The sequence below is a fragment of the Arachis ipaensis genome, chromosome B3, assembly GCF_059453495.1.
Source record: "Arachis ipaensis isolate K30076 ecotype BB chromosome B3, ASM5945349v1, whole genome shotgun sequence".
In the NCBI taxonomy this organism is placed as follows: Eukaryota; Viridiplantae; Streptophyta; class Magnoliopsida; order Fabales; family Fabaceae; genus Arachis; species Arachis ipaensis.
The window spans coordinates 17,055,496-17,067,986 of NC_142438.1; the positions used below are offsets into that span (position 1 = coordinate 17,055,496).

At 26.6% G+C, this 12,491-nt stretch overlaps 1 protein-coding gene across 7 annotated transcripts in view; it reads right to left on the bottom strand.

The window, feature by feature from the left end:
* Positions 1 to 12,491, bottom strand: part of LOC148569930 (pentatricopeptide repeat-containing protein At1g73710-like) — a 77,179-nt gene that overhangs the window by 61,244 nt on the left and 3,444 nt on the right. For 3 of the 7 annotated variants that reach the window (XM_088510086.1, XM_088510083.1, XM_088510085.1), the window contains exons 3-6: positions 11,793 to 12,468; positions 11,373 to 11,678; positions 11,154 to 11,259; positions 10,668 to 11,080 (exon numbers count right to left, since the gene is read on the bottom strand). The gene's annotated coding sequence lies outside the window, so the exon portion shown is untranslated. Of the gene's footprint in view, positions 1 to 10,463; positions 10,622 to 10,667; positions 11,081 to 11,153; positions 11,260 to 11,372; positions 11,679 to 11,792; positions 12,469 to 12,491 lie in introns of those variants that run through there. The other 4 variants (XM_088510084.1, XM_088510080.1, XM_088510082.1 and 1 more) reach the window with 3 other exon arrangements.

Genomic DNA, 12,491 nt, shown 5'->3' on the forward strand with positions numbered 1-12,491 from the left:
CTGGTCACTCGCCACTGTTGTTGTTTTTCTGCTTCTGGTTCTATTATGTTGTTGATTCTAATTCCATTTTGCTTCTGCTTCTATTTCTATTATGTTGTTGATTTCTGATTATGATTCTTTTATATTGTTGTTTTTGGTTGCTTCTGCTTCTGCTTCTGGTTGATCTCTGCTTCTGGTTTATTACATTATTTCATTATACAGATTTGTTGATCTATTATCCATTTTTTTTAATGTTTATTACATTATTTTATTGTTGTTGCTTCTTGTTCTGTTTCTGCTTCTACTTCTGCTTCGGGTTGATTTTGGAGAAGAAGAAGAATGGTATTTTAGTCCGAAGGACGATTTTAAAACTAAGTTAAACCTTAGTGACAATTTTGTAAGCAAAAAAAGGTTGGGGACGAAAAAAATTTTCAACCCCTATCTTAGGAACAAAAATCGTACTTAACCCCTTTTTTATAGTGCTATACATTGACATAATCATAGGAGAATTAACTTTAGCGAGTTAACGATAGTGTTTAGTCACTACAAGAGTATTTTTACACAGAATTAATAATCAATCATGTATGTCTTCTGATGAAAATAATATATTCAACATAGATGTTTGTTAGGTAAAAAATAAAATATTGACAAAGAAAATTCGTTACAATGGGTATATTCATTTGATAAATATTCTTCTATCCAATAATATAAAAAGTAGACTATCCACACTAAATTACTACAGGTCCAACTCTCATCAATAGTAGTAGAATGTCTAAATTGGGACATTTTCGAACTATAGTCCGTCAAACAAATAATCAATGAAATATTCATACATGCATTCTCATTTTGAGTATATTTATACATAAAAAAATTAACATCAAAGAAAAAAAAAGCAAAAAAGAAGAGTTAAAATAGGAAGAGCGATAAACATGATTTTTCTTATAATTTTGTTTGGCCATATATATATAAAAGACCAGAAAACCATTATTATCTAACAAAATTAATTTGTATTTATTACATTAATTTTGAATAAATAAAAAATTATCTTATTTTAGTTTAGTTATTAATTCACATAATTTAAATTTGGCTCAATATCAAGATTCGAAAACCCGATAGGATCAGTCGAACTAGGAACCTTTGACTACACTGATTCAGGTAACAGCAAAAATCATCGCTTCAAAAAACTGTTAAACTGGCAAAACCAAATCTTGGTATTGAGACAAATTCAAATTATATAAATTAAAGACTAAACTAAAATAAGATGATTTCTTACTTATTCAAATTAAATGCAATAAATCCAAATTAATTTTGTTAGATCATCATGGTCTTCTAGTCTACTATAGGTAGATGATCACACAAAATTATAAGAATCATCATTTTTATCGCTCTTAGCTTGTTATTTCAACTCTTCTTTTCTTTCTTTCTTTTTTCTTTATGTATAATTTCTTTTATGTATAAATATACTCAAAATGAGAAGGCACGGATGAATGTTTCATTGATTGTTTGTTTAACAAATACTATAATCCGAAAATATCTCAATCTAGATATTCTAACACTATCGATGAAAGTTAAATCTGAAGTAATTCAAGGTGGTCAATGTATTTTTTATAGTATTGGATAGAAAAATATTTGTTAAAATGAATATACCTATTATAATGAAATTTTTTTCTCAATTGTTAGATTTTTATGTCAATTTTGTGAATTCTTTGAAGGTACAAGACAATAAAATAGGTTGACTTTAATATCATTAGAAGTTAAATTTAATTGTTCAAATAAGCACCACTAATTATGTTAATAAAGTAATTTTGTATTAATAATGGAATTTACATTTTAATTTTCTCGAGTAAATTTATTTTAAAATGTAGGAATTAGACTCAATTACGCTAAAATTTTAAAGGTAAGATAGAATTTCACAACAAAATTAACCTTCGTTAAGGAAATAAATTTATTTATGACTTTTTCCTAATTATAAATAATAATAAGACTTAGAAAAAAATTAATATCATCATTCTTATTAACTAAATTATAATATTAGGTAGTTGATAGTTTTATAAGCGAAAATTATTAAGTAATAATGTAAAAATTAACAACGAACAAGCAATAAAGATTCATAAAATTTATATTATATATTACTAATTTTATAATTAAAATAAGTCACATATTATATTATCATCTATTCTATTTATTATCTATTCTATTATATAAAAATCAAGTTTCTATGCACTTAATGATGGAGCTAATGTGACATACTTCTAAGAGTGTTTAGTAATTTATTTCTTTTAACTCATTAAATACAATTTATTACGATAAATTAACTATATCAACTAATTGATTTGATTAGATATTTAAATATTATATAATTTATTATAATTTATATCAATTTGATTTAGTAATATTTTTTAATTTATTTCTTTTAATGTTCTCTTAGTATTATTTATTTATTTTTAATTTATTAAACCAAATTCATAATACTAATTATCTGTATTAATTAATCAATTTGATTAAATTATTGATCATTAAAATAATAAATCTATGAATAAAATAAACAACTGAGATATTTTTTTATTAATAATTAAATCAAATCAAATCATATATATTGAACTAAATTCAAATAATGTGAATTAAGGGTTAAACTAAAATAAGATATTTTTTTACTTATTCAAATTGAATGCAATAAATACAAATTAATTTTTTTTAAATAATCATGGCCTTCTAGTCTTCTATATATAGATAGCCACACAAAATTATAAAAATAATTATTTTTATCGTTTTTCCTATTTCAACTCTTCTTTTCTTTTATTTTTTTTATGTATAAATGTACTCAAAATTAGAAAATATGGATGTTGGATGAGTGTTTCATTAATTGTTTGGTTGATGAATACTATAGCCCGAAAATGTCTCAATTTAAGAATTTTACTGCTACCGATGAAAGTTGAACCTGTAGTAATTCAGGGTGACCATGATAATTTTTATAGTATTGGATAAAAGAATATTTGTTAAAATGAATATATCAATTGTAATTAATTTTTTTTGCCAATCTATTATCTTTTGCCTAACAAATAATATCCATGTTAAATATATTATTTTCATCAGAAAGCCACACATAATTGATTGATAATTCTATGTATAAAAATACTTCTGTGGTAACTAAACACAGTATTATTAATTTGCTAAAGTTAATTCTCCTATGATTATACCAATGTATAGTATTATTAGATAAAAACTTATTAGATTACATTTCTAATGAGGTGAGTGAGCTTTTATGCCTAATCACGGTTAGAATTAAGGAAGGTTAAAAAATGCTAACAATACGAATATTTTTTATTTTTAATACCCAATAATAAATATATAAATTAAAACTAATATTGTTCGTACAAAATAATAAAACGTATATTATACTCAAAACATATTTAATCTGTATTAACTATCATTGTTTATTGGTTACGTTATGACAAATCTGGTTATTAAAAAAATTAAAATTAACTTAAATATACACAATATTATTCCATGCGTTTTATTTTTATTTTATCATCATAAGTCATATATATTATAAAAGAACCTCATCTTTTTACCAACTATTCTTCCATTCATTAGTTTTTACAAAGAAAAAGATGGATGGTTTTGTTATTTTTAGTTTTTTGACGTGTATGGACGACGCATAATAATATTGTGTTTGGCAAGAATATATGAAATTTTGAAAGGTTTAAATATGAGTTTGGTCATTGACGTATTCGTAGATGAATTACAGAATAGATAAAAAGATGATTAATAAAAAAATAAGTAGTTAAAACTTTTTCAATATTAACAGCCTTAGTACATTACTAGCGGTTCAACAGGCACCACGCTTTTCTATTGTTTTTAAGAAATTAATTTTATTTTTTTGTTAATATATTATTTATTTTTCAAATTTATTTGATAAATATTTTTTTATTTTAATATTAATGTGATCTTATTTATATCATATTTTGTTGAAATTAAAATTACTATAAAAAATCTTTAAAATATTAAATTATGAAAGCACACAATAAAAATGTAATATAAAATTGTCCTAGTTTAAAGTTCTAGATAATATACGAGGTAAAATATTCAATAGAGTAGATTTTTATTTTCAATTATGCTTAAATATATAAAGAGTATTTTTAAAATGATAATGCTTCTATTGTGTTTTCTTAAAAGTTTTGAATATCGTCTATTAATTTATAATATTTTTAATTTAATTTTTTCAGCCACTTTTTATTGAGTTAAAATTATTTTATATTTTTATTTTTAAAATTATAAATTTAATATCAATAATTAAAAATAAATTATAAAAAATAAAATATCTTAAATTATTTAATATATGTAAAAAATATAAAATAATTAAATTTAAATTGAAAAAATAAGAAAAAATTATATTATTATTATGTATGATAAAATTAAGATAAAAATTTACTAACATTGTCTACAAATTAGTTATTCATATATTAAATTTATTTATTTTTTCAATCTTATTTAATTTAAAATAAATTCAAAAATTTATATTTAAAACACTTTTTATCTTTATGAATAATTCTAATAGATAAAAAAATATCTCTTTAATCTTATATTAAACATCTTTAATTATTTTTAATTTTATTATTATTTTAAAATTATTAATTTTTATTTAGATTATATCCATTTTTTTTATCATTCTTTTTACATGTATAATAACTATTATTGTCTCATCGTCACTTTGCCTTGTTTTATTTTCTTTCCTTGTTTTCTTCTTTTATTAACCCCAACTGAAATCAATTACCAGTTTACCACCATACCATTATGATATCTCTCATTTTTGTTCATCACTTTGATCCATAACTATCTATTGTGTTAACTTTTAAGTTGTTAAAAATTTGCTAAAAAAATTATTTTCTTATTTGATTTAGATATCTAGATGTATAACTATTATATAGATATTTATTTTTCATACTTTATCATTTTAAGAAAATATTTAAGATATCAAGCATTCAAAAATTTTGTATAGAATAAATAAATAAAAATAAAAAATCTATAAGTTATTTAATTTTTTTAATATATAGAATAATTAAATTTAAATTAATTTAAGTATAATACTAAAATCATTAAGTTGTTATTATGTGTAACAATGAAAATAAAAATTTATAAAAATTTATAAATTTATTTATTTCTCAATTTTATTTAATCTAAAGTAGATATAAAATTATATTTAAATCACTCTTTTCTTTCGCATCATTTTAATGGCTAAAAAACTTTTATTTCTAATAATTTTATATTCAACATTTTAAATTATCTTTAGTTTTATTATTCTTTTAGAATTTTTAGTTTTTATTTTTATTATTCTTTTTTCTTACCATTATCTATCTACATATTTATCGTTGGTTCACCGCTACTCTTATATTAGCTTGTTCTCTCTTCTTCTCCTTCTACATTTTCTTCAATCGCAATTAGTTATGACCATATATTAATTCATAATTATTACACTCAAAAGTAAATACTAATTTAAAAATAAAGTAAAAAAAAAAAAAGGGTCCTGTAACAATTGTGTGAATCATTTATACTCCTATAAATATAACGAGAGAGTAAACTTAACTTTTACTGTTATGAGTATTTTTTTTTATTATTTAATGCACACAAAGTCATATATTTTTATTTATGATAAAAGTTAAAAATTAAAGTTAAATGATATTATTAATTTTTTTGTTTAACAAAATTAAAATAAAGTACAAAAATTAAAATTAAAATTAAAAAAAATAAATAATTCTAAAAAAGGATAATGTCAAATTTTATGTCGTTATGTATGAGAATGATGATTTATTTTATTATGTTTATTTTTATACCAAATAATAAAAAAATTAAATTTTATGTTTGTTTTTTTGTTACTTATTTTACTTATTTATAGTTGTTTTAATTAGACTTTATACTTATTGAGTCATATTTTTTCCTAACAAAAAAATAGTTATGAAGTCATTTTTATGTTTTTATAAGAGGACATTCATTATATCATAATTTTAATAATTAATGTAAATTTTAAAAAATTGAATAAATTTATATTTATTTTGATTACATTCAAGAGTGAATGACATGTATTCTTATAGTCGAGAAATAGACTTAACTTTTTCTATAATAAGTAAGTTTTTCAATAATTTAATTTATAAAAAAATCTCATTTTTATTTATCCTACAAATTAAAAATTAAAATTAATATTCATAGTTTTGATTAACAGAATTAAAATAAAATATAAAAATAAATCTTGAATAAAAATAAAAATGCAAAATTTTAAATCTCAAAATATAAAATAGTTAAGAGATAAAAAAATTACTTAAATATAATTTTTTTAAGCCACTCCATGAACTTAGATAAATATATATTACATGCAAAATGAATCATGATATATTGACACAAAAATTATTGTGTGTAAATTTTTAAAAAAATAATAAACCTCTCTCATTAATAACAATATTGGAACTTAAATTTGAACGCTAATTGATATTATATATTGTGTAGATACTTAGAGTATATTAAAAGAGTATGCTAATAATTTAAAGAAACAAATTATTTTGTGTAAATTTATTTTTAAGAAAAATTATCCTTGTTAGAACTATTTTACTTTTATTCCTTAAAACCATATTCTAATAAAAAAATCTGTAACAATAATTTACATCTAATAGGAATATCTTAATGAGGTTACCGTAAATAAAATAGGTAGAAATTATTTTATTCAACCTAATTGACGAAAGAATTTTTTTTAATAATAAATCTCTCTTTAAGAGTAATATTGGAACTTAAATTTAGACACCAATTATCATTATATATTGTATAAGTATCAAGAGTATATTAAACTAAAATAGTATGATAATAATTTAAAAAGAAAAAGAGGAATGCTGGACCAGCAACTTTTGTGATTTGTAGCCATCAAATAGCCATCAATGATGGTTTTAATGGTGTGAGATTTCATCCAATGGCTTACTTTTCTTTGCTAGTTATATACTGGCTAAAATTTAACAAAGTTGCTGCCCCTAGACTTTTCCAAAGAAAAATTATTCGTTCTACGTTTAATTAAAAAAAATTACTTTGTTTAAACTATTGTGCAATTGGAGCCATTTTTATAATCTTAAGATTGAGGGTGAGCAATTTTTTAAATTTCTTTGAAAGTGGAAAGTGAAGTAGTTACATCATTTAGAAAGTGAATACGTGACTGAGTCTGGAATTTTAAATTATAAAAACGATAGTAGAATAGAAAAAGAATTGGATACTAAACCTTCCATATTTCCATTATATATCGTTATAGATTGGTACAGCTCATTATATATATATTGGTATAGATTTTATTAAAAAGTACTCCTTTATACGTAATTTTTTTATTAAATATACACAAAAAAATTTACTTTAATAGACATACGTAATTAAAATTTAAGTACTATAATAAGTAAATTTAAGTACTATAATAAAAATTAGTGTTTCTTTTTTTTAGTAGTACTCTTAACATAAGTAATTTTAATATTATTTCTTTTATACACATGTTAAGTTTTATTTTATCTGAAATAAAATGAATCAGATTTAAATTCTATCATGGGGTAAAGTCAATTTTTTTTATTAAAAAAATAAAAAGAATTGATAGTGAACACCAGTTTGATTTTAATTACTTTTATAATTGAAAGTGGAGAAGTTACGTAACTCTCTCGTGAGTTAACGAAAAATTTACAAAACTGAATATTAATTTATAAAAATAAGGATAAAATAAAAAAATAGATTTGGATACCAAAACTCTGACCTTAAAGGAGATCAACAACAAAAAGAGAGGGAGATTAAGGAAAAAATTTCTCAGCTTTGGAGACAAGAAGAGAAATATTGGGGACAAAGGTCCAGGCTTAAATGGCTGAGATGGGGAGATAAGAATACAGCTTTTTTTCATGCTACAACCATTCAGAGAAGGGATAGAAATAGAGTTGAAAGGTTGAAGAACAGTTCTAGGGAATGGATTCATGGAGAAACAAATATTTTAAATCTAATCAAAAATCACTTTAGGGAACTGTTCACCACGGTGGGGAAAAGAAATTTTGAAAAGTGCATTAAAGGAATACCCAGAAAGGTTACAGATGAGATGAATGAAGAACTAAACAAGGAGATAAATATGCAAGAAGTTAAGGAGGCCGTGTTTAGCATGGGGAGTTTAAAGGCTCCGGGACTAGATGGTTTAAATGGTCTATTTTATCAGAAATATTGGCACATTATTCAGGAGGATGTTTTAGCAGTGGTGCAGAATTTTTTTGATGATGGGACTATTCCAAAAGATATTAATGAAACCATAGTGGTTCTCATACCTAAGGTGGATAATCCGGAAAATTTGAATCGTCTTAGACCGATAAGTTGTTGCAATTTTATTTATAAGATAATATCTAGAATTTTAGTAATCAGGTTGAAAAGGATTTTGGACATTATTGTGTCTCCAATTCAAAGTGCTTTTGTGGGAGGGAGAATGATACAGGATAATATCGTTATTGTTCAGGAAGCGTTTCATAAAATTGGAAAGAAAGGAAGAGAGGGGATGGAAGATTTAGCAATAAAATTGGATATGAATAAGGCATATGATAGGCTTGAATGGGACTTTTTGGAAGAGGTATTAAAGGCCTTTGGATTTTGTCAAAAATGGGTGAAGATGATGATGAGTTGTGTTACAGGAGCTAACTATAGGTTTAAGGTGAATGGTAAACTAACAAAAAAAAATCAAACCAGTAAACTAACAAAAAAAATCAAACCACAGAGGGGATTAAGGCAAGGGGATCCGCTTTCACCCTATTTGTTCATTATTGCGGCTGAAGTTTTTACTATCTTGATGAATAGAGCAGAGAGAGAAGGAGATATTACTGGTATGAAATTAGCTCCAAATGCTCCAAATTTAACCCATCTTTTGTTTGCTGATGATTGTATCATTTTCTCGAAAGCTAGAGAGGAGGATATATATCAACTTATTCAAATCTTAAATGTTTACACGGAAGCCTCCGGTCAAAGAATAAATTTGGATAAATCCGGAATAATATTTGGGAATCATGTTTCTATAAATACAAGAGTACAGATTGAAGAAATTCTTGGAATATCTACTTGGGATAATCCAGGAAAATATTTGGGCCTGCCTGCGAAATGGGGAAGATCTAAGATGAAAGCGCTAGAATGGATAGAGGATAAAGTTAATAAAAAAATTGAGGGATGGAAAGAGAAACTCCTTAATCAAGCTGGGAAAGAAATCCTAATTAAAGCAGTGATTCAGGCTATACCTTCATACGTCATGAATGTGGTGAAGCTGCCAAAGAGTTTTTGCAAGAAATTAGAAGGCAAAATAGCAAAATTTTGGTGGGCTGGATCAGGGAAGGAGAGAGGAACACATTGGATAAGTTGGAAAAGAATGACTAAAAGTAAGAAGGATGGAGGGTTGGGATTTAGAAATTTAGAGAATCAAAATATAGCATATTTGGCTAAGCAGGCATGGAGACTTGTAAAGAATCCTGAGGTAATATGGGCAAAAATTTTAAAAGAAATGTATTTTCCGGATGGAAATTTTTGGGAGGCAAAGGCAAAAAATGGAGACTCTTGGGTTTGGAGAAGTTTAGTGGAAGGGAAAGACTTTATTAGAAGGAATGGAAGATGGAGCATTGGAGATGGAAGTAATATTGATATATGGAAAGACAATTGGATTATCGAAGGTGGGAGTATAAAGAATTACTGGGATAATAGGATATCAATGGTTAAAGACTTATTGGTGGAAGGGGGAGGATGGAATGAAGAGTTATTACGACAGGTGTTTCCTCCTAATATAAAAGATAAGATCCTAAGCACACCTATAAGTCTCATCAATAAGGAAGACTGTTTCTTCTGGCCACATAGATTAGATGGAAATTATACTATAAAATCAGGATACTACATTGCCAAATATGAAGAGAGAGTTGGTGAGGATAATTGGGCATCCTCCAGTGATAATTTCAAGGAAGTATGGAGTGAGATATGGAAGATGCAAATACCGAATAAAATAAAAATCTTCTTATGGAAGGCCTCGCACAATATTATTGCAGTTAATTATAATCTTTGGAAAAGAAAAATTACTAACAGTCCAATATGCAGGATATGCAGGAATGGTGAAGAATCAGTGGAGCATGCTATCCTATTATGTCCATGGACAAGACCTACTTGGTTTGGAGCACAGATTCAGGCAATACCGACGGATAATTCAATTCGAACATTTGCTCAATGGTTGCTGGAAACAATCAATAGAATAAAACAGGAAGGCAAAAAATGCAGGAACAACGGATAGGAAGTTTAGGATTCATGTGCTGGGCTATTTGGAAACAAAGGAATAATCATATTTTTCAAGGAGAAGAAATCAGTCCAAACAGAACAATTCAAGCAGCAAAGACAATGCAAACTGAATTTTTATCAGCAATCGAACAGGCAAAAATGAAGCACAAAGGAGCAGAAAATAGAAGGATGAGAAATATTACCTGGAGGGCTCCACCAAGGGATTGGTTGAAAATCAATGTGGATGCAAGCTTCAGAAAATCTAACAGGAAGGGAGCAATTGCAACGGTCCTTAGAGATTGGCAAGGAAAATTTATCACAGGATCAGCAACAGAAATCAGGGCTTTCTCCAGTCTTGAAGCTGAAGCATTAGCACTCAGGGAAGCATTGATAATGGCAAAAAATTTGCAGTTGGGAAAAGTTTTAATAGAGTCAGATAATTTACAATTAATACAATCAATAAAGTCAAATTCTCAGATAGGTGAAATACTAGCTTATTTAAAGGACATAGCACATCTTTTGAAAGATTTACCGGATGTCGGGATAACCTGGACTCCAAGGGAGGGAAATCATTTAGCGCATCTCATAGCAACACAAAGAGCTACAGGTATACTTTCAAGCAATTGGTCAGTGAGATTACCAGCGACAATTGAAACCCAATTGAGAAGAGAAGCAGAAAAAGTTAGAAGAATTGGAAGAAGGCCTACACATCACGAAGGTGCAATCGAGCAAAAGGGAGACCAGATGTTAACGGTACCCAATCAGGTGGTCATTGAAGCCCGGGAAGGAACCGGAGGGGAGCAACGGACAGAGGAGCAACCTGCGTTTGAACCAGAAGACAGTCTTAAACGGGTATAAAATCAAAAATGACAAAAATACGGCAAGAAGTTTACATCAGAATTGAGCAATTTAGTAGAGAGGAACTCCCAGTGAGAATTTGTGGGTTCTTTCACCCTTTGCAACAGAGCTTCCATCAGAGGCGCTGCCAGTGGAGGAGACCTGAGCAAACCGGCACAACCATACCATGCATCGAATTCAGATCTCAAAAAAAAAAAAAAAAAAAGAGAAGAAGAAGGAAAAAGAATGAAAGAAGATGTTGAAGAGAAGAAGACCGGTCTGAAAAGGAAGCCATAGGTGCATAGTTTTCAACTCCTTTTTCATTCAACTTCCACAAGAATTAAGACATTAAGTTACTAGCATAGTGTAACTGTCTTTGTAAAAAAGGGGATCTGGGTTTGGGATGGGTGGGTTGTAGGGTTTGGGTAGGGTTGAAGGGCTTAGCCCAAGACCAAAAAAAAAAAAAAAAAAGCTGAGAAAGCTTCATGACTTCATCCCATTCAGGCTTCAGCTATACAATTATCATCCAAATTCAATAGACGCAAAGAATTAAATCCTTGAACAATGGAGGATGACATAGGCTGAAAAAAAAAATAGAAGGCTTAAAAATTGTGTGTACTTCATACAAATGACAAAAAAGAAAAAAAAAAAACAGAGCAATATAAGATTAAACATTAAAGTAAAAACCAAATTACCCTTATTATTTCCATAAAAAAAATTAAAATCAATACACTTCAACATCAATTATGTATCAACTATAAAATAAATAAATTGCATAGCAGATCCAAGGGAGTAAGCTTGATAATAGAATCTACATTCAATACATCATCCACATTCTCAAATATAACTATAATTGCTATCGCAGTATTTCTGTTGAGATTGTCATAATTAACTGTTCCCCAGATGGGAAACATGATTATTAGCTTGCCTTAATAATAATAACTGTTCACCAGATGAGAAACATGATTATTAGCTTGCCTTAATAACAATAACAATAACAATAATGATAATAATAATAATAATAAACTTACACCCCACTACATGTAAAACGACAAACCGTTGAGGAGATGAGCAATAAAGGCAGATAAAATGCTAAAGAAAGAAGAATGTATCAAAAATGCTATTCCCTCCTTTAATGGGCTTCCATTCTGAGACTATGATTTAGAGAAATCTTGCAGTGTAATCGAAATGGTTCAATTTCTAATGTTTTATTCAACTGCTCTCCATAGTTCAGAAATGGGTACTCATGAGAGGATATCTAAGTGTACAGCCGTTAAGATATTTAACAAGAATATACCAGTACTCTGCTTATATTGTTTCCGATAAGATGTAGCTCTTAATAGTTGTCAATGATTGTCTAAGCAATTCAACCTGCCCAGTTAAACAGGAAACAT